The 23,583-nt window shown below is 41.2% G+C and overlaps 1 protein-coding gene across 1 annotated transcript in view; it reads left to right on the top strand.

The window, feature by feature from the left end:
* The first annotated feature begins 1,453 nt into the window (after nucleotides 1-1,453).
* The window catches only part of LARGE1 (LARGE xylosyl- and glucuronyltransferase 1), a 285,687-nt gene continuing 263,557 nt past the window's right edge, over nucleotides 1,454-23,583 (top strand). The window contains exon 1 of the mRNA XM_067309055.1: nucleotides 1,454-1,470. The gene's annotated coding sequence lies outside the window, so the exon portion shown is untranslated. The remainder of the gene's footprint in view (nucleotides 1,471-23,583) is intronic.

The raw sequence follows: 23,583 nt of genomic DNA, 5'->3' as shown, positions 1-23,583 counted from the left end.
GGCGGGCCGGACTGCCGCCACCGCCCCCCAGCGGGGCGCGTCCCCCGCCCCGCGCTCCCCTCACTTACCGCAGCGCGCTCCTGCCCCTCGCGCCGCGGCCGTTGGGGCGACCGTTAGGCGGGCGAACGCCGCCGGGCGGGCGCCTCGCGGCCCCTCCCCGCGCGGGGGGAGGGGGAATCTGCGCCGCGCCGGCCTCGCCCCCCGCCCCAGCGCCGCGGGGGCGGCCTGTCTGCCGCGGCGGGGAGCCGCAGCCCCGCCGCGGGGTGCGGCCGGCGGGCAGGCCCCCTCGGCTCGGGCCCAGGTGTGGCGGCGCGGTGTGCCGAGCGGTGCGGGGTGTCGCGGCGGCCGCCGCCGCTGGTTGGACGCGCGGCGCCTGTCGCTGGGCGGCGTGTCAGTGGGCTGGCTCCGCCTCGGCCCCGCGCCTCCGCCCGCCCAGGCACAGACATGACACAGACACAGAGTCACTGCAGCTGCCGCTGAGCCCGGGGCAGAGCGGCGGCGGGCACTCCGCGCGCGGCACCCGCGGCCGTCCTCGTGGCCGCATCCACCTCGGCCCGCGGGTCCGCCGGGCGCCCCGCCGCGGGAGGCGGCGGCGGCGGGCAGCCTCGGCTCCGAGACCCGCAGGGGGCAGCCTGGCACCGGGAGCCGCAGGGACCCGGCGGGGGAAGGCTGGCAGCGGGGAAGGGGCGGAGGGGGGGGGGGGAAAGGGGGTAGCCTGGCACTGAGACCCGGAGGCGGCCGCCGGCACGCAGCGAGCCCGGGCGGAGCGCGGCACCCAGCGGCCGCTGAGGCCGGGCCGGCGGCAGTAGCAGCGGCCGCGGCGCTGCCGGAGAGAGCCTCGCCGTGCCCGGCTCCTCGGTGCCGGTGACCTTCCCGGGGCTACTCGCCGCCTGCCAGGCCGGGGCAGGGCCTCCTCTCCCCGCAGAGCGTGTGCACCAGGCCCCGGGGAGGGGGCAGGAGGCCGGGCCGGAATCCCCCTTCGCCCCCGGGTCCTCCTGGCTGCCGGCAGGGCCTGTGCACAGCGCGGTTCGCCGCCGGCGACCGGGGTGGGGGGTGGGGGGGGACAAGCGGGACGGACGGACGGGGCCGGGCTGCCCCCCAGGACAGCGCGGACCAGGGAGCGGGCAGGCCCTGAAGAGAGAGCCGGGCGGGCAGGAGGAGGAGGAGGCAGCCCGCGGCTCGGAGCCACCTCGGCGGCGCATCCCAGGAAGAGCGGGGACCTCCCCGCCGTTCTCCTCCTCCCGTCGCGGGCAGCCCCTCATCCAGCGGAGAGCGGAGCCGCCTCCGGAGCGCGGGGCTGCGGGGACGGAGCTGGAGCCGCCTGCCTGGAGCCGAGCAGGGGGAAGGACTGCTTGCCTGCGTGGGAAGGCGGGCACGGAGCGGAGCGCCCCACCGCCGCCCGCCCGGCCCGGCGGCCCAAGAGCCGCCCGGCCGCCCCGCGGGCAGCCGGCCCGCCGCCGCGCCGGGAAGGTAAGGTGCTTCGCCGGGTCGCTGCTGCTTTTAGAGGCGAGTGGCTCGGAAATAGGGCGGGAGTGGGCGAGAAACAATCGGCGAGTGTCTCCTTTCGAGCAGCGGGGGGCGGATCCGAGTCCGGTAGGGTCGGGGTTATCGTTTTACCTCCTGGATTTTAATCCCCATCAAACCTGGAGTTGAGCAGATGCTCAGGCAGAGGCACGGTTGTCACTCCCCTGGCACAAAGAGGCTTTTTCCTCCCCCCCCCCCGCGCTGATGCGAGGTTACCACGGCCGGCTGGTGCCGGTGGGACGGCGAGAGCTGGGAAGCGGGTCCCCAGGCGTTGGGCGCGCTTGCTGCCCCCTCCTCGGCCGCCGGCCCGGGGCAGCGCCGCGGGGGCTCGCGGAGAGCGAGCTGGGCCCCGGGCGGGGGCGGGGGCCGTCCCGCCCGATGCCTCCCGGCACACGGAGAAGTGCCGCGGACGGAGGTCTCGGCGGCGGCCGCCCCGCCTGCGGGCGCGCGGGGGGCGAGCGCCCGGCCGCGGGCCGTTGGAAACGGCCGCTCGCTCCGCGGCCTGGGGGCAGCTCCGCGCGAGCGGGAGCCTCTCGGGGAGCGCGCCGTACCCTGCCCGCCCGCTCGGGGCGGCGCTGCCGTTTGATCGGGACGCTGGGGCGGCGAGGGTGGGTCGTGTCGTCCCCCCCAATCTCCCTTGCCTGGGCGGCTCTCTGTGGGGCAGAGCTCTGCTATAATCTTGTATCAGAACTGTGTCATTTAGCTCATTAATCCAAGCTCACTGGAGGGAGGGGGGGCAGGAGGGGGGGAATAGCAACTTGCTGCCTATGTGGAGGTGACATGAAGTTTGACAATGCCTTACGTAACTGTTTTTGGAGAGATTCCTAGCGCTTGCTCTGTGCCCAGTTTTGTTTGGAGAAAGCAAGTAATTTCCCTTCTTTGTAGAGCATCAGACAAGCGATCTTTATTTGTGTTTTCACCTGAGTACGGTATCTTCCTCTCCTTTCCTCTTGGAAGAACAGTATTGCTAGACAGCAAATAAAGCCTACTTTTTCGCACATGCACTGTTTAACTGAAGATTAACCTGAGGAGGCATCTGAACAGTTGTTATAAGGTGTTACCCTCTTTGTGTATGTACAGCACTTGTTTGTTATAGCACTTTTAAAATTACTACGGGAAACATTTTCACGGCGCTGATTGTCCCTTGTGTATTCTGAAAGGTATAGATGCCAGGATGGAAACACCGATAAATCAATTGTCTTCTAAAAGCGGTTAGCTTTCCTTATACAATCTCAGTGATAGAAGGGAGAGAAAGCACTGGGCTAAACAAAGTGCTGTGTTAAAACCAGAGTTGGCACTTGCCAACAGGTTGGCACTTTTTATTTAATGAAATCTTCTGAATACAGATTAATTTTCTTTGTACAACATTTATTATTTTACTTGCTCAGAAATAGGAACAGCAGGAAATTAGATAAATGAATCGAAAGGTTGCCTAGTTTCCCTGCAGTTTCTGTAAGTAGCTACGTCTGCTACTTAAAAAAGAGAGAAAAAAAAAAAAGCTAGCTTGTTACTTCACAGAAAAAGACAGTGTAGTGAATTGCTACATATTATTTAGCTTTCTCCTGCAAAGGTAGGCTAGGGGGACTTTTTTTTTTTTTTCCTCATCCAGTGGTGAAAACTCACAGACTAATGTAATAAAATCTATGAAATGTAGGCTTCTTTCCTCGTCTTATAATGCTCTATCATTAGACTGTGAGCTTAAAGGGCAGGGGAAATATTTTAACAAAGTCATTCTTCTCCTTGCTGCAAATGGAAATAGGCTAACAAGGTAGTTTAATAAGTAGTTATAAAAACAAAACAAGCAAGCAAAAACCTCCTTGCTCTGTTGTTTTTTAAAATGGAGAAATGACTAAGATGGAAAAGGTCTCCCTAGGCTTCTTGAAAACTGCAATTTGCTGATAAGTATTCCAAGTTTGAAATTTGAAATTCTTATTGCTTAGGTGTTCTGTGACAGCCCTTGATCAGCAAGGCTGCAAGTCATGTAGAAGCCACAGTAACTGCACAGTCTCTGATGGATAATTGGATTGGTAGGTTCTTTTTGTTTGTTTGTTTGTTTTTTAATTACTCACTCTAGCAGCAGGTCCCTTTTCTCCATCCTGTTGATATTTAATTCCCACCATTTTTGATTTATGTTTTGCGTTGCATCTTTCCTGTTCAAAGTACATACCCCTTCTCAATTGCTGCTGAAAGAAGCATAACTTGGAGATATTTTGATGCCAGTATGTTGCAGGACATTTTTTCTTTTTTAAAGCTGAAATGTTCATGGCAACTTTTTTTCTTCTCTGTTCAGATGAAATAAGATGATAAGTCTTCAGGTCTGGAGAAATTTGCACTGGGTTTATCTGAAGGATCACTAAAAGTAATATTGTGTACTAATATGTTGGATTCCCTGTGCCAGCTGTTGAATCTGTAGGAATTCCAGGTATGGTCCTCAGGTAGCCAGAGTGCAGAACAGTGGTGAATGGGTATGTGTCTTTTGACAGCACTAAGATCTGTCAAAGGCCCGATCTACAGAAATTTCAGTGAGCAGGACTTTTTATTAGCCAGTGTAGTATTCCTGCTGAATGAATTATTTCAGGAAACTTAAAACATATGCATCTCCCATGTACACTTATAATGCTAAATTGAAGTGTTCTTAAATACACTGTTTTTAAGGAACAGTCCTCCAAAATATTACTTGTGCGCCTATTTCCTGTTCAGATGTGTATTTTTTTGTGTTTACTTGGAATAAATCATTAGTGGTGAATAGACCCTTGCAGGAATACTCCCCATACTCATTTTCTCTCTGATTTTTGTGTGCCTTTATAAGAAGCACACACAGAGAAACAGCAAAAAAACCCAAGCTTTTTTTGCCTGATATTTGTAAACTGAAGGCTAATAAGGGGCAAAATTCATAACCTCACTACAAATTCTTTGCAATGAGTGCTGACCTTGACACATGCAAAACTCCTATTGATATCAATAGTTATCCTTTTTTTTTTTTTGTCCAAATACCTAGGCCTGTATGAAAGCCTCTGTTAATGAACCCTTGTCAGCTTTGATTGAAGATCTTTTGTCATCTGCATTAGAACTAATTTAAAAAATATCCATTTTAAGGGTATGAAATTGCTGGTATATCCATTTTTCCTCCAACCTATGTGTGCTGAAAACATTATGAAAGGGTTGCTTGAGAGGAGCGCATAATAGCTAATACATGGTTAGAGATAGTCGTTTTTCATGAGTTTGTCTCCACAGAGTTATGCTATATTGGTTATTTGCCTAATTCTGTAACTAGAGAACTTTCTGAGAAATCGTTTCATATAAGGAAGCATATATACTCAAGCACGTGCACTGTTTTTGCGCTGTTAATTGTCTGGTTTGGCCTTCTTTCTCTTTGCAGTGAATGCTAGCTTTAAAAAACAATCATTGTCCATTATCCCATATTGTGCGTAATTTAAGTGTTGGAGAGTCAGAACTAACATCGGGGAAAGTAATTTTAGTCTTCCACTTTTGCTTTTACATGGGATCACTGTTTTCCTCTTCCTGATGGTACCCCTATCTGAAGATAAGGGTTAAGAAATGTGCTTTGTACCTTGCAGGGATTCCTAATTCCTTTTGGTGTCACTTGGCTCAGCCTTTGGAGGCCTATCCTGTCTCATATGCTTGCTTAATGCATCATTGTGAAAGGGGAGTAGCAGATAGCAAATTCTATTTTATAGGGAACTTGGTGGGTCAAAAATCAAGGAGAATATTGCAAGAAATGATCATCCCAGTCTTGGCGTTGACTTTGAAACAAAACTGCCAGAGCTGGAATCCTTGTATAAGTGCCATATGTGTCAGAATTAGTAGCAAACTGTGTAAAACGGTTTCATTACCTGCTTTAATTTGCAGATCAGACCAGGTCTGATCTAACACTGCTTGCAGTAGTATCCAAATCACTGTTCTTTCTGGGGTGCACCCACTAATTCCATGAGAATGAAGTTAACTGGGTAGAAGCTGTGCTTGAAATTGGCAAGAGGAACTCCAGCAAGGCCAGTTCAATGCAGCCACAAAAAGCCAGACCAAATCACCTAGCCTGATGATGGAGGCAGCTGGAAGTCTCAGACAGTGTAGGTAGAACACAGTCTTCTTCATCAACCTCTACATAGATTTTGGTATACTTGAAAATAATGAAAGGGAATAGATGACTCTTAAAGGAAAGATTTTTCACAGCACTGATTATCCCTTCTGTATTCTGGAAGGTATAGATGCCAGGATGGAAACACCAATAAATCAATTGTCTTCTAAAAACAGTTAACTTTTCTTATACAATCTCAGTGATAGAAGGGAGAGAAAGCACTGGGCTAAACAAAGTGCTGTGTTAAAACCAGAATTGGCAATTGCCTTTTTCTTGACCAGTGATAAGAGGAGATATATTTCACCACTCTGCTCTTCTCCCAAGCATTTTTGAGTATTGACGAGTGATTTCTATTACGCCAGTTCTATACCAATCTTATGTCATTGGGGGATAGAAGGCTGTATGCTGAATGCAGTTTTCCTGAGGGACAGCTGGTCAAGAGCCTCATCAATTAACAGTGGCTGGTTTTACTGTTTTGCCAGTTATCTGTGAAAATGACAAAAACTGTATTTATGATCTGCTGCTCTTTGGGAAAGCTGTAAGCAGCAGTGCTGACACCAGAACCGTAACTTTCATTATTCAGAAAGACAACACCCTTATCAGTTTACACCTACAGTCACATTCTGAAACTAATACACTTTAAAATTAAAACTTATGTTTTGCAAAAACTTCTTTTAATCATCCCCCCCTTCCTTCACCAGAAAAATGTTCTGGCTTATAACTGCCAGTGAAGTTTGAGTTGTCACTTTAAGTTGCAGCTTTCAATAGTCCCTCTGAAGTTTAATCCAAGAGTGTGATATTTACATGCAGAATACCATCATTTTGATTGTATCATTAGTTTTAGGATTTTATCTCCTGGAAGATGTTTGACAGCTAAGACTTATGAGTAGGAGAGAACTAGAAAACTGTGTTATTGAACAACCTTCATTTAAATACAAATCAGAAAACTGAAGGAACTGGGAGGGGGGAAGGGGCAGAGAAGTGAAGAGGGAGAGGAATTGTGGGATTTGACAGAGGAGTACCCAACCAGTTACTGTATTTTTGATGCAGTTGCATTCAGCTGAATAATGATCCAAGTATTTAAACAATGATGTTTTCAAGGGTTGAATTTTTTTGCTTGTTTTTCAATACTGGAAGTAGTGTGCTGTAATTTGTATCTGAATGAAACCTTTATACAAAAAAAATATGAGCCTCTTCATTTTCTTACAATTTCCAGATAGACTTACAGACTTGTTTAGGGACTTGGGAATGACTGTGTCCGTTTGAAGAAAATAATGCTTCTCACCCTGGAAAAAAAAAGTGTCCCTGAATGGTGAAATGAGGGGAGGTGAGCTGTTCAGATGAGATGAAGTTTCTAACTGATTTTCCAAGCTCTTTGGGATCGTGGTTCTCCAGAATACTGGCAGGATTTCACTGCTCTCTTCTCCCTGACTCCCTGCCCTGTCCCCCTACTTCAGTCACCTTAGTACCAAATTCCCTTGGTGATTATTTTCCCTTCTGCCTTCAGTTAATGCTACTGCTAGTTAATACTGCAAATGGATGTTTATGTTCAGAAATTACCAGACATCAATGTATGAATTTGCTTAATTCAATGTTTTTCAGGCTGAAGGTACTATAAGGAAGTATGCCACCGGGTAGGAATAAGAAATGAAAACCAATCATTCTAGTATTACCAAATCCCCAAATATCCCCTCTTTAAATTGTGTTGTTCTTAAGAATCTTAGGTTTCATCTTTTAAAAAAGAGAAGGGAGTCGTAGGCTTCCAAGTTTTTATAGAAAATGAACTGACATTAACTGTGAGGCTCGGCAAGCCAAAGTTAAATTCCTTATTTCTGTAGTCTCATATTTTTTTCCAATCTTTCTGGTTCTAGAGTGTGACTCATTTAAACACAGGGAAATTATTCTTGTAAGAACTCTTTTAAGATAAAGTATTGGCATGCTTAATAACTCTTAAACAGGATAAGGATGGTTCCTGCCGCTTTAAAAGAGTAAAATTGTCTGCATGTTTGGATTCGTCAGTGTTGGGTATACCATACAACAAGATATTGTTTTTATCAAAGCTGAGAATTGGAACATTAAAGCACAAGGCCCCTGTAAGGTCTAATCTTTCTGTTGTTATAACTGGAATATTTTATAACTTATGTCCTTGATTTTGGTTTTCTAGAGCTTTTTAATGTCACCTACATTTATAAGAAGTCAGTTAATCTTCAGTGACTCTTCCAAGTAGTAGAAATCAGTAGGTGATGATGCCATGAACAGTTAAGTACTGAGAAGGTTGCAACCTTCTAGCATGTTGACATTGGCTTCCACAAAGAAAAAAACGATCAGTTTAAAGAAATGGTGGAAGCTTTTAGCTTTGGATGTCCTTCTTCAGTGAGATTCCCATTGACAAAGTATGGGATGCTACAGATGAAGAAAGAGGAAAAAAAATCAATGCTGATGTTGAGGCGAGTGTTGTTCCACCACAAGATGGGACCTAGTAGTGAGTGGTTAGAGAAACCATTTGGTGACGAGAGGGAAAGTGAGGTTTTTGTACTTAATGCTGATTTTATACCAGGTTGCTGAGGCTACCATGCAGAATGTAGAGGAAAAAATAATATAATTTGGTCTGTACCACTAGCTCAGAAAGCCAAAGTAATTAAGTACAAGCTGAAAATATCTTAGATACAGCTATCTAATCAGCTCACTTTCCAGCTGATTTGGATAGCGGAGGACCAGACACAGTTCTCCACTGCAATGTAGTCATCCATCTTAGAACTTACATCTCTACTGCTTGTACCCAGGACCTTGCCCTCTACTTTTGCATGCTCTGCTGGGGCAGTTGGATGTAAAATCTCAACTTCCTCATACTTGCCAGTGTCTGCTGCTCTCACATCAGTGTTCACACCTGGCATCTGAAGTGTATCAGATTGCATCATATCACTGTCCTGTGCTTTAGGCATGTGAAAACACCAATGTCTTTAGAAGGAACTGTTGCTTAATATACTACTGCCTTAAATGATAAAACTGAGTCCGTGATGATACTCAGTATGTAACAGTATTTGTATGGAAGTGTACAAAATATATGTTCATATTTAATCTAACAAATACTATGAATATTAACACGTTAAACAGTAAATGGATAAATGAAAAAATAAGAAGGAAATAGGAGAATGCTTTAAGGAGAAAACAAACATTTCTTGGTCATTAATGGCTGTAGGTTAATATTTTTCATTAAATATATGCAGTTTATCTATGACCAGGTGGTGTTAAGAATGTGGAGAGTGAAACTGGTGCAGGCAACTAGCATTTAGCCCACAAATGTAGCAGAAGTCACCATAAATGGACTTTAAGGAGACCAAAGCCTGCGCTGAATCATAGACATATTCTAATGGGATGAAGAATGCTGCACTTCTATTGGTGATATAATTTTATATCATTTCTGACCAGTGATAGACAGGGTCAGGCACAACATCTATCTGAATATAAGGCTACTCCTGTGTTTCGTGTGGTTTGTATCCCACTGTGCTGCTGGGCAAAATTGTTAGGGAGTAGGGTGGGGAGAGATAGAGAGGAGAAACATCCCTGAGGTAAATCCATATTCAGCTTGTGCCTGAAGGTGTTATAGTATTATACAAAACAAAATTTTCAAGTATTCTTCCTTTTTGTCCCAAATCTCTTCGTGTTTTCCATATGTGAGGCTCTCTACCTTTCCTCTCTCAGACCTAAACAGAATGTATTCTACATCAGTAATAAAGAATTCTGAACCTGCAGTTAGTATCAAGAATTCTCTGAAATAATTAATTTTGCAGCATAGTTAATTTTCTGTGCGGCTGAGTTTTGTCCCTCGGTTTTGGATTTGTCATGCATTGGCCATTGCTATGTTGAGAAAGGCCTGAGTTTGGCTCGCTCTTTCTTTCTTTCTTTCTTTTTTTTTTTTCCTCCTAGGCTTTCATATTATAAGTTACCATGTATGAAGGTAATGTGATTTGGGAAAACATCTTGGCTTTTCTGGTTGAAATAGTGGAATTGCAAATGTAGTATAGAAAGCAGTTATTTATTCATGTTACTAAAATGCCTAGGGGCCCAAGCTGAGAGAGGGTTTCCTTCATGCTGGATGAGGCACAAATATATAGAGTCTGTGTACCTTAAGGGTACTTCATTGGAATATGAATGCTTGTATAAAACAGCAGTATAAACAGTGATGTGTGGCTGGAACTCTTCTGACACAGCAACGCTTTCATACCAATAAAATTCCACAAATGATGGAAGCAATTCAAATAAAAGCACCATTTTTGCCAGTATAGTTGTGACTACTGTGGCAGCTTCTGCTAGCCAAGTTATGTCAATCAACAGTCACTTTTCACACCATCAGCCAGCATAGCTGGGCTGTCAGAAATTCCCAAAGCAAGAAACCATTCCTGCCCAAAAGAGCTTACAAAATGTGGAGGTAAGAGTGTGCTAAAGTGTTTGAAAACTGATACGTTTTGTTTGGGTTTTTTTTGATTGCAGTTTTAATCTCAATAATTTGAGATATTTTCTCAAATGATCATATTTATCATTTGAATAACACTGGCTTATTTATTGCTGGATTTGTTTAAATGTCTGTGGAAAAGATAAAAGCTGTGTTCCTGTATTGTGATCCACTGGCAGCAGCAGCAGGGGACAATTCTGAAAGAATTCACTGTAGTTCTGGGACATAACTGTATTTAACGGTATTTCTCTGTCAGGTTAATCTTTTTTTTTTTTTTTAATTGATGTGGTATTTTAAATACATTTTTATATTTGACTTGAAAGTGCTAAAATAAAATCTTACAATAGTCTGTAAGACCAATTCTTTGGACTAACCAACAGAAACCTTTTGCAGGATGGAGACAGATCCCACTGCACCTGCCTTGATGCGTGATGGTAATTTATGAAAGTGAAATGAATCTAACATGGCAGGAATCGAGTCATTCATCACAGATAGCAAGAAATCCAGGTTCCCTTGCGTTTTCCTGTCTTTTTCTCTGCCTGTATTCACCATGCATATCTGAGTTCGTGATGCAACATTTTTGATCACCAGTGACTGGTTCTGTCTGATCTTTTTGAGTCAGGGTACAGCAATTGTTTTAGGGCTTTAGTATCTTTGATTAATCAGAGCAAAGTGGAATTTCTAGTGAAATTTTAGTGACTTGAACAGTTGTATTCTAGCAGGCCAGAGATAATGTTATTAAGAAGTGAGAAACATTTTCAGGAGCTGTTTGTAATGCTGACTTTAGTGAGAAATCATTCCCTAATTGTTCAGGTTATCTTAGATTCATTTTGGAATCCTCTCTGCTCTTAGATAAGCAGACTGACAGATGATACCCTTTAATATTTTCAGTTAGCCTTTCCTGTTGACCGTGGACCTGGCCACCATGTTCAGTGCTGTTGTTGCTGACTGTAACTCCACCTGAGTTTACCCAGGTAACACAGTGTAAATTCCCTCTAATAACCAAGCGTGCTAAACTAGGCCGAACAGTGGAAGAACATGAAACCAGTGCTGTTTCCTCTTAGCTGGCTTCCATCTCCTTTCTCCATCCTGTTCAAGCCCCTAGTTTTTTAAGGTCTTGTTCAAAACGCAGATGAGAGTGTTCATGGGGCTTCAAGCTATTCCCTTAACTGAGCTGAATTTTAAATATCCAGGTGAAAGTCTTTGCCCTTCTCACTTTACTTTTTTTTTCCTGTGAGCACTGAAATTAGTGCTGCTAATAGTGGAATGAGGTACTAGCTAATATAGATGAGAATCTGTTGGCGTCGTCTTCAAGATTGCCACTCTATCCATCAGTTAGCAATGTCTGCTGTGATGGGATATTGGTGAGCATACAGTGATGCTTCTGGATGGCATGGGGGTTTTCAGTAGGGACCCCAGCATTGATCTATATTAGTAGTATTAGAATACCCTAGGGGAACATGAACGTAGCAGATAATGCTTCATGATAAATCTTTTGGCATGAGACTGTCCCATTAGCTGTGGCTAATGCAAAGCACCCTAAACAAAGAAAATGGAATTCAGCAGGGCATGTAATGGACAAACTTGCATAAATTACAGCTTTGTATCTAGCATCTTGATTCTGCCAGGCATGTGTGCTTTTGGAAGTGTTGTAATGGAAATTGCAAATGAAAACCCCTTTATTCTCAATAAGGATATAAAAGCTTTTTTTACATGGCAGTTTGGGATGTAAAACGTTTGAAATGTTAATTTAAGGAAAACAACATGATTTTCAGTTGGGAAAGTGTTAGTGTTGAAAGCAACCCAGGTCTACCAGTATCTCTCACTATACAATAATGTAGTATTTCTTTGCTGTTCTAGTACAGCAGAATCTGTTTTGATGTATCACTAAGATAGGAATGAAACCACAGTATGCAAAAGTGAAAAAGTGAAAGCCATCAATCCATTTTGCTACCAAGTTCTGCATCTTCTTTGCTTCCTTCCTTTCTCCAAACAATGATTATGGCAGGTTAACATTTGCAATGTTTTGAAAGATGAAATGCACCAGAAAGCTGCTAAGTATTCTTGCTTTCATATAGAACTACTTCTGGTTCAAGATATTCTTGTCATGGCTTATACTTGGTGTGAAAACAGGAGGGATTTTTAAGGGTTTTGGACTTGTTTTGCTGGCAGAGCACAGATATAGAGATGTGAGGTGTTGCTGCAATTCTGTGGCTCAGGAGAAGGTTTCTGATGCAGGATCAGTATTCTAGAAGCTGCTTCACGAAGGGCTGGCAGAGAAGTGTATCTGAGATTACTTGTTATGTGTAGAATGCAGAATGTTTAGTGGGAGTGGTTCATGCCTTTAATACATCTCTCTAAGCACCATTGAATGTCCAATGTGCTGTCATACCTGCAGAGGTTTTTGTTTTGTTTTTCCTCTCCCTATATACCTGTAGCTAACAGGTAGACTGAGAATTTGAATTCTTATGCATGTTTATTTCTTTAAAAGCACTGAATATTTCAATAAAGGAGAGAATCTCTATCCAAGCTTGGCACAGTTTATTCAAAATTGCTTGCCATTGTCAAACTACAGATGGGAGGAAGTTCTGTGACAGTCTGATTAAAACACTGGCATATCTTACTGTCCCATGCCTGTGTATAATAAATCAAGAATCTGTGAATATTCAGGGTCTATTAGGAAAATCTCCCTTTGAGGTGAAGATATGTATGGAATGTAACATAGTCAAAATTCTTTTCTTTACTCACAGATCATTAACCTCTCTATAATTATTTAAAACAAATGGTAGATTATTTCTAGGGTTCTTTGTTCTTGATTGACTAAGAAATGCAGATTGATAGACATTATTTTTCCATCTGTTTATTCTTGTGTATCTGTTAAAGATACAGGGATTGATAAAGTGAAACCACTGGTTTGAGGCGGGGAAAAAAAAAAGTGGAAACTGATAGAGATCTAATTTCTATAAATACAACTTAGGAAATTTTATCAGGCATATTGCAAGGCAGTTGAGGCCTGGTCCAACTGTATAAGAATGTAATGGCATGACTCCTGTTGACATGAATTTTGGAACAGGACTTGAATAAATGATCCTAAAAAAATCCAAGAACTATTTTCTTTGGCTCCATTAGCTCTTAAGTTTTGCCTTGAATAGTTTTCTGTATTCAAGCATGTATTCACTAATCATAAGAAGGGATGGCTTACTTCATGGTACAAATGAAAGACTTGGATGGTATTATATCTACATGCTTCTTTTCAGTATTATGGGAAACTTCATGTCATAAGAAGCATTTTTTTCCCCTGTACAAACAGGAAATTGTGTTGTAAATGAAATCTCTTAATTACCACTCAGCATTGCTAAGCTTTTTACTTGAGTCAGCAACTGTCTTGCTGAAAAGTACCATAATTTTGAAGCAAAAATTTAGGACTGAAGATTTTAAACCAATTTCTTTCTTCCCCATCATTAAGGGAATAGTGGCTTAGCAGTCAGGAAGAAGAGCATTCTAGTTTTCTAAACACAAGAGTTCATTTAGTATTCAAGTTCTTGTATTAGTGGGTATGCTTTTTAGATTAGAACAGCATTTTCTTGCCTTTCCTTCACCTCTTCTTTTGGTTTTGCTTCTAGTTTTTCGACCCCACCATTCACTCTGGAGCTGTGTTTTTGCATCAGTCAAGTTTTGATCCACACTTTGGATCAAGTGTGTATATATGTGTGTGTATCTGGGGATGAGGGGTTCTCTTGAGTCCAAAATTTGATGGTGAGCTAGTTTTTTTTATTATTATTTATGCATCAAAGCATATTCTGAAAAGTGTTCTTATAAATCAGGAGGCTTGTTTGCTTGCATAATGATGTCTTTAATTTCAATAGAGAGGTGACATGATGACATGTATAAGATTTATGGGTTATTTGGGGAAACCTTTTTATTAGCTGTATAGGGCTGTACAGAGCATCAATTTCTCATTTTATCTGGAGTCCAAAATTAAAATCCTGATTTGTACTACATGGAAGTTGAGTCAGTCCCCTTAACTCTAGTCTTCATTTTGAGCTGGACTGGGATGGTTATATGCTGTAGTGTGTATGAGTGTTCTTGTTGAAACCAGTGGTGTTATTTGAGGGTGATTACTACCTTGTTGCCTCTCCAAATGTGCAGTGACCGCTGATTGCTATACTTGCCCTGTTTCCTCTATGCTTCACCTTTATTTCTGCGTTTAGCCACTTGTTATCCCCAATCTTACCTCTGGATTGTGTAAGTACCTTAGAACAGGTACGATTTCTTTGTTAGGTGTTTGCACTGTTTGTAGCACAGCAAGACCATGGTCTTTGGTGGTGCCTGGCAACCACAGTCCATAATTCGCAATATAGTGCTCAATAATTAAAGCATTACACAGTTGGACAACACTGGCAGGACTCATTAAAAACTGACCCTTACTGTAAGGTTTCTGTGTGTACCTTTAAAGCATACCCTAGAGACTGTATCAACAAGTGGAGGGTTTCGCTATTTACCATTCATAACTACAGGGGACTCTAGTCTTCAGATGGCAGTGGTGGTAATAGCTATAATATTAAAACAAAGATGGAGGTACTAAAAACAGAGGTAGGATGCAAAAATATTCTGTAATCCTCTGGGATGATGGCCCTAAGCCACATATCCTTGAGATTTATGCGCTTGCTTTTATTTGTCCGCTTCAACAGAAAGCTTTATCACTGAAGAGATTTGATAATAGCCTGTTCAGTGTGATTGTAGTTACTTGTATTCCTATAATAAAACAAATAATTTTGGGCCATTTATAGATTTAGTCATTATTGCTCTATGCATTTTACCTCTGATTTCACCTTCAACAGCTTAGATGGAGCTAGATAAGGGCTTTCTACTCGCATCATTCTGTCCCGTTAAGATATTGCATCAAAGTGTTGTCTTCCTTTTTGTGCTGTGCTGTAATGGAACGATAATAATATATTCATGTACTGTGCCTGCCCTGTATACATGTCTAGTTAGCATATGTGAAAGCAGGTTGGTAGAATTTGCAGCTAAGTGTACTTTCAATGAATACAACCAGTAAAGACCAATACTAACATAAGCAATCTAAAGAGGAACAAATCAGAACAATGGAATTTTTCCTCAACCTGTAAACTTTGCTGCAACCTCAGTTTTACAGTAGTAAATGTTGCAGAGAGAGAATCTATAGATGATGGAAGTGAGTTTCAGATCTTAGACAGGTTGCTTATTCTAAGAGCGTGCACTTGAGAAGCTTAAGAGAGCATACATGCGAGAAAGCTAACACGCTGGAGCAGGAGACTGAGAGATTAAGGCATTGCTGATCTATTTTGTTGTTTTGGAGATCGAAAATCTATCTGAACGGAATTTTTCTTTGGTGTCCCTGGAAAGATCTATGAAGAGTGCTTCCACTGTGCTTCTCCTGTGACTGTGCATCTTCTCACTATATTAAAACGTCTCCTTTGTTTTTCATCCATAACCTTGTAATAAAAAAGTTGTTCTAGAGCTAGTCTTTTATGTTCCCTAAACTGAGTTGGCTTCCCTGCTGTGACTTCAATAATGCATTGTTTCATAAGTTCAGAGGATTTAATGTGTTTCGGGTGAATCTGTGAGTTGCTGTTAGATGGTTAAAAGGAGAATGACTATAATGGGTTGGATGCAAAAGCTTCTTCCCCAGCTTCTTTTCCATCCCGCCCACTGACACGTAAAAGCATCTGTCTCTCATCTCTTCTTTGCCTGGTGCTGTGTGTGCATGCATTTTGACAAACATTTTATGAACAAAGATCTTTGGAAAAACTATGAGACAAAATAACTGTGGTGAGAAATGCAAGTAGTTCTTTCTCACTAGATAGCTACTCATGCAATAGAGTGTGATGCTATATAGCAAATAAAAATGTTTCTGTAGTAAATGTTACCACAGCAAATGAACTTGTCTTCTCTAGCTCTACTGCAATACAGCATCTCTAAATTTATAACTGTTACTTATAATGTAAAAAAAATGCAGATTATTTTTGTCTATATTTTTCATACAAGCTAGAGCTGCTTTTCTTTTTGTAAAGTTTTGTGGATGTGCATTCTGTCTTTTGAGTTATCTGAACACTATAAAGGAGGAAGGGAAAATGGTTTTCAGTTAAGACACTTCTAAGATTATGATCATGTTGTGGCAATGGCTTTATTTTTAAGATTTCAAACTTGGTATATTTGCAGTTATGAATGAGGAATTAAATCTTTTCTGTATCTGGAGAAAAAGTGGATGATACAAAGAAATTCATAGTAACTTGGAGTAGTTTTCTGAGCATGCATGTTGCATGTGCTGCTTCACTTCTTGGAAAACATATTTGTATGTAGTGCTCCAAACACGGGAGAATAAGAGGAGTTTGAGATGCCTACATTTTTCTTCGTTGTGTGAACTTGCTGCCATGATTCTACTCATTACTTTGGTGGGGTAAGGAGATTTTTTAGGTAAAATTTAAGACTGGAAAGAATCAAGTAGTGTTCTCTGGAAACACTCCCAAATCTTTTATAAGTAGAGCTCCTATTTATCCCATAGAGGAAGCCTTAAATGGCTGTGCTAATGTGATGCAATTAGGACTGTTCTTATTTGAATTGGGTGTAATAGTTTGGCCATGTCTGGAGGAGGCTGAGATGATAAGGAACTGGCAAAAATGAGAGCCGGTCTTGGTGAATTCTGGAATAATATCCAAGGCATCACTAAATTGGCCATTGGGTTTTTAGTTTATGCATATTTTGATATAAAGTATGTATCTGGCCTAATAGAGTGAAACAGCATAAAATCTTACTGGTCTATTCTGAATTCTTTTGGTTTGCCTATGTCTGTGCAGATTTCACATTTTCAGCAGCTAGTAAGTAAAAGGTTTGTAGAACTAACCAAGTAGGATGAAGATGCTGTGGATGTAGAAAAACATGTATGGGGGAGCAGTACATTCTGCAAATTGCATCTCGCTCTCTTCAGAAAGTTTTCATGAGCATGGAAAATAGTAAAATAGTAAAGGAAAATGAAAGCCTTGTAAAACTGAATGCCTTTTTTCTTCCTTCCTCATCAAGTGTCCTTTTGCATTTTTAAATCAAGTATGTTATTACTCTTTCTATTTTAAATCAACTCTTTACTTGTTCGTAATGCTATAATGCACCTTGAGGTTGGAAAGAGGTGTTATATAAATTCAATCACATGGAAAAAAAGAAAACAAGCTGGTAATCAATAACACTCATCCTTTGTTAGGTACCTAGTAGCCTGGTTTATTGTGAGAACTGTGTTAACTTGTTGGGAAGGTTCTTTCTGTGCCAGCAACCCTGCTTCAGACAGTTTAAATAGCAACAGACAGGTGAGTTTCTAGCCATACAGCTCCAGCAGAGGAAACAAGAGGGGTCCAAATAGATGGCTGAGCTACTCGAAGCCCAAGCATTTCATGTGACTAAGTAGATCTGTCTTTCCACTTAAAAGGATTTCATTTGGAAATCTACCACAACCCCCTATAACTTAATAGAAGGACTCTTACTTGCTTCCCTGACAGGCTTGCAGGGTTCATTGGTGTACAGATGACTTTCTGGTAAGAAGAAACCCTGTTATCCTACTGAAGTTTGGGGAGAACATTTTGTGGACTTCTCTAAGCCACCTAGGTAGTCGTGTCTAGTTTTACTTGACATCACACTTTTATTTTATAAAATAATAATAATTGGCTGAAATTTTGACTGCATTAATGGGATTAAACTTTAATTTGTTTGAATGGAAGAGGTTGGTGGACTTTCTGGGAGGTTTGTGATTTTATTTTTTGCAAATGTACTTCTTTACTATTGTAAGATGTCCATGTAAGATGCTTCTTCTTATTATTATTATTCATTTTGATACATTTTTGCATTTGATATTATCCAAATTCTTCTAGTTTTCTGGTTTTTACAGTTATAATGTGAAACTGACTGTGGTCTAGGGTATCTTTCTCTAGGGCATGTTTCTAGGGTATTGTTCTTCCCTCAGACTGTTAGCCTGACAGTAAATTGTGTAGTGTTTTGTTTTCCTCCCAGGGGTAGTTGCAAAGATTAGCAGGACAATGAGATACTAGGGGAAAGCATCTGGAAGGTAAGACTTTCCAGATGGATTTCCTGTTGAGATATAATAGTGCATGTGTTTGGTATTTTTAGTTTTCTTTTTCAAGAGAATAGGGTGCAGAAATTTTGATCTTAATTTCTTTTTTTTTTTCTTTTTTTCGTAGAGGCGATTGCTAATGCCACAGGAATTATTCTGATTATCTAGCCTGTCAGGCTGTAGAATTCCAGCAGCAGTTCCTGCATCAGACTTCATAAATAATTGTTAAACTATACCTTACATTTAGAGATTTTCAATCTTGATTTTTAAGTTTTTGAGTCATGAAGAAGGTACCACATTTTATGGTTTGATTCACTGATTGTTTTATCCTCTATTGTCAAATTCATGGTTTAGTTCTAATCTGAAACATAGTTGTAACCTAATAATTGTAGCAGACTACTCCGACAGTGGATTCTTTGTCATTTGACGTCTCAAAATCACGATCAGATGTCTCTCTGAAATGGCACTCAGGCTTAATAAGTAACTTAGGAATTTAATGTAGGAAATATTGGGCCTTTTTAGGTAGGGAGCAGGAAGTATGTTGCTGACAGAATCTCTTCTTTTGTCAGCTTTTTACTTGCTAATGCCTCTACTATGAGTGCAGCAGCTGATTTTCTCCTGCCATAATGTGATAAAAATACAGTGTGTCTCTTGGTTGTGCCTCTAGTTATACAATGGGATGCTCACTCAGGTGGCAGGGTGTGACAGTGGCCTTTTTGCATTACGTGGCCAGATTTGCAAATACTTTGATACAGATTCTTGCATTTGAAAGATGAACTTCAGGCCAGGGGATGAGGAATGTTTCCCAGTTCGTTCCCCAAGTATTTCTGTAGGAAGCCAGTTGATTACTCTGGACTAAAAGCATAAAACATTCAGACAATTTAGTGTACCAGTGCCCAGCTGACCTTGAAAAAAATTTTTGAGAGCATGAATGAAAACAAAAGTAATGGGAGCTCAAAAGACTGGATAGCTATACATATACTGAGGTTGCTAGTAGCAAATCTTCAATAGGACTAATAGTGGCAAATTAGCAAAGTAACTTAAAAATATAGTAGCATGTTTTATTAGTAGCTCTGTGAATACAGTAGGTCAGGTGGAATAAGAAGATGCATTAGATTTCTCAACAAATCAAAAGATAAGTATATCCAACAAATGCTCGAAGAAAAGGAAACAGCTAAAAGCTTCAGATTAACTTCTTTAGCAAGGTTTAAAAGTGTATACTATTTAAAATGCTTCCTTTTTTTCCCCCTGCATTTTTCAAATTCTTTCTTGCTTGTTGATCAACTCAAGGTTTAGTACTACCAGTAAAAGAACATTATCCTCCCTTAAGATGACTTTAAAGGAAAACATCACTGATGTCTCAAGGTCACTTCTTAAGACCTCTTCACTGAAATTTAAGCTAACCCATCCTATCTCTGGAAATACACAAATTCTTCTTCCCTGTAAGACTAACCTATTTCTTCTCTGAATCTAAGCAATAACATGATACTTTCCTGAAGAAAGTGGAAGTCAATAACTGAATTTTGACAGCCTTCTCCCTAGATAACTGCGGAGTCCACTGTACTTTCCTGTGTTGACTGCATTAAGCTGCAATACAGATGCTTTTCTGGTTATAATGGAAGATCCTTTATAATGTCAAATGAAGATTTCAGGGAGATTTTATGATAATTGATCACTTCATCCATATGTTTGCCTGAATGATTTTTACAGGCATATGAGGTAAATGGGGGCAGAGGAGAAAGAAGGAAGAATATAAAACTGGCTAGATCCCAAGCCATCTCAGGCTTTTAAGTGTTCTGTTTTTTGGGGGAGACATCTGACTAGAGCATACCCAGCTGACATCTGTGGAGTGTGTGATAAGCGTTTAGCTCTTCCTGAAAATCGCAAGAATGGATCTCAGTCAGCATCAACCTCAGAAGATCAGTGCTCATCTGTTACCTTCAAGGGATTAAGAACTGGATAAAACAGCAGTCAGGCAGGTTTTTATGGAATTCTCTTCAGGTCTGCTTATGCCTTTATGACTCTCTAGCACTGTTAACAACTTTAAAATGTAGAGAATTAAAAAAACCCAAGTTCCTCCTTGAGCTTTTCATGGAGCTGTCTGCCATGCAAGTCCTTTTCCTGTCCATCTTACCAATACATACATGATATTATTCTGTTTTCAGTAGTCTTCTTCACAAGGAATGTAGGTGTTTCCTAGGAATGGAAGTGGGTGCTACTCTTCTAAAGAAATGTGTTTGTTTTTTTTTTCTATACTGATTTCTTTCTTGTCTAAACGGTTGCACTATTCATGTTATAAAAATCTGCATTTAATCTCGTCTGTATATGGAGGCAAAAGACTGAACTATTGTTCATTTTCTTTTTAAAACTTTAAAGAGAAGAGCAAGGAGAAAGTTTGTTTCAGAAATGGAATAACTCTAGGACTAAGCCAAAAATACTCTTTGATATATCTTTTATCTTTCTGTGTTGTATGTTAGAGCCATCCAGGTGTCACCTCTGTCATCAGAGATGATGCACTAACTTATAGAACAAGAATTACTTTGCGTCTTCTCTAATAAATTCACAAACACAAACGGGGAGAAAAAAGATTAGTCACTTCATCTTAATAGAAGTCTGGATCTTCAGTGGCTGTAAATTATCACTTTCTTTTTTTTTTCTTCTTTTTTTAACATGAAGCATGCTTAAAAATATTTACCTAGTCCAGAATTGTGAATTCAAGAACAGACTGATGCATTAGCATGTTTGGCCACTATGCTTTCTCTCCAAGTATTGTTTTTCTATTTATTAATTGGAGCTGTCACTGTGCATGCTGAAGTAATGGTGTTTTTTACATGCAGAACCAGCATACCAATCAGTAATTAGCCACAAGTTCAAAGTTCCACTCCCTAGTGTATTGATAAAGGTTTATGACTAAAGCACTGCCTTCATTTTATGGACTCTGTTTCTATTTCTAGTTGATATTAGAAGTGGGCAATAATTCGTTGCTATAAGTTCCATTACGAGTGCATATTAGGCCCAGGTTAATAAACACAATACTTGAAGGTGGTCTGCTGGGGTGAGAACAGGGCTGGCTGTTGAGTGTGTAAACGTTCCTTGTGTGCCTGAGTGGAAAGTTCTAAAGGATTCTTGTAAAACATAAAAGAAAGGTTATGTTTAGTTAAATGGGCATTTTCCAACTTTTTTGATTTGAATTTAATAAAGTTGATACCTGGTGCCACCAAACTGTAAGCTGAATAAATTAAATAATCCTGCTTGGATGACTGAAGTGTTGTTCTCTTGGACAAGATATCCTTCCTAATTTGCTCAAACCACTAAGACTGCTGCAGAGCGAAGAGAACAGTTTGCACATGCTGTACTTATGCTAGGTAGAAATCTGAGGACAAACTGATGTGGTTACTGACTTCTTACACTTTAGATTAGATTCTTTTAAAATTATAGCCAGGTTACACTTATGATGATTTCAGGACTGTTAAAACCACAGATACATCTGTCAAAACGGATAAGTATCAGTACATATCCTGAAAGTGATAGATAGCAGCACCCTTAGACACAGTTGAATATCCTTTTGGTGTGGATGTGGAGATTTGTAAGAGAAATATTAAGATTGTTATGAATGCAGTATGAATAGAAGCATGTGTGTGTAAGCACCAGAAGAAACAGCAGAACAAAGCAAAATAGCTAAAAGCATGGCCTGTATTGATAACGAACAGCACCATTCCCAGAACAACATTCCTAGAAGTAAATGTGAGAAATGTGTTGTTTATTTCAAGACCAAAAGTCCTGCACTCTGATAAGGCCGCAGCACAGATGGCTTGTCAGTGGAAGACATTGCATCCTAACATAAGAAAGGTGGAAAAAAGTTGTGACATACCACTGACATACCACGTATACCATTCCTTTTCCTGTTAGGTCATCAGGAGAACAGACGTATGTTCCAAAGGAGGAAAAAAACAGATAGGGAACAGCAACTTGGCCTAAGATTTATGGAAACTGAAGTCAGTAAGACTTTGAGACTGAGAACCTCCTAACAGGTGTAAAAGGTCTGTCTGAAAACTAGCTTGCCAATGAAGAGGAACCCCAGAGATGTGACTTGACAGCTAGGATCTCTTGTCCTCTGTGTCCAGACCACTTGGGCACATATATCTTGGTGCTTGTGAGAATACGTGTTTGAGAATGGAAATGAATGAAATCTGTGAGAGACTGGAGTGTTAGTGGGTCAAAACAACTTATTTAGAGGCTTTGTAAATAGATACCATCTTCCACTTCCATAAGATCTTGTCTTGAGTTTTATTATGCTGATTTCTCTATGTAGTCTGCATGGCCTGTCATCTCTTGAAATTCCCACCATTAGAGTGACTGTTACGCATTTATTAGTTAAAAGAAATTGTCAAAATTTCCAGGAAGAGGGCAGTCTGTGCCAGCAAAAAATAAATATCTGGAGAACTTGGTATTGCTAGAATGAATGCTGGATTTGGTAAAACTGAATTGTTACTTTTGATTTTCAGAAACAATGTGGTTGGATATTACTGTTGTCTTGAAATTCACTTCAGAAGCTTTTGCTAATTTCATTTTTAAAAATGTTAATTTCCTTTCCTTTTAGAGAAATTTAACCAATTGTTTGTTTCCTTATTCCTGATCATGTACAGTAATCAGTCCAACTGTTTGCAAACTCTTCACCATCTGTAGTACGCAAGCCAGAAAATATGACAGACAAGGGCTTTCTCTGTTGAACAGCTCCCTGTGGAAATTTTGTGTGTGTCTGTCACTCATCTTTTTTTATTTAATCTTTTTATCTAATCTTTTTTGAACTGTCAATCACTGTTGTATGTAAACATTCTTGAGGGTAGTACATCTGTGTAATGAAGTCCATACGAGTCTTCCTAGATTTTTTTGTATCTTGACCCTTCTGTGGTTGAAGAAAGTTGTTGTTGTTGGTGGTGGTGGTGGTGGTGGTGGTGGTGTGTGTGTGTGTGTGTGTGTGTGTGTGTGTGGTTTAAGATGCATAGCCCCTTTTCTGGTATCTTGGGAAATGTTATAAATGATACAAATCCTCATGGTGTGTAGTAAAGGCAAGATCAATGTAATCTCCTTTGTCTGCTTAATACACAGCTGGTTCCTATAACTGAAGTTATGTTTTATGCATGGCTGTCGTATTTTGGTCTTTTTGAAATTTGCATTAGCTGGAGGCAATCAGTTTTTTGGTTAGACAGCGATCAGATCCTGTCTGCCAGGACATGAGGCAGCAGCAAGGCAGGTTTGAGAGGCTCAGTGAAAAAACAAGGGCACCTGTACTACGAACTCACAGTAGGCAAGTCTCTTGCAGGCAGGATGCCTGCTGTGTTCTGCCAAGCTGGAATAGAGATTTTGGAGAAATTGCTTCCATTTTCTGACCTAATTACAGTTAACTACGATAAT

Source organism: Apteryx mantelli, chromosome 1 (assembly GCF_036417845.1).
Source record: "Apteryx mantelli isolate bAptMan1 chromosome 1, bAptMan1.hap1, whole genome shotgun sequence".
Classification (NCBI taxonomy): Eukaryota; Metazoa; Chordata; class Aves; order Apterygiformes; family Apterygidae; genus Apteryx; species Apteryx mantelli.
Note: the sequence above shows the minus strand (reverse complement) of the source record. Positions and strands in the feature narration are given on the sequence as shown.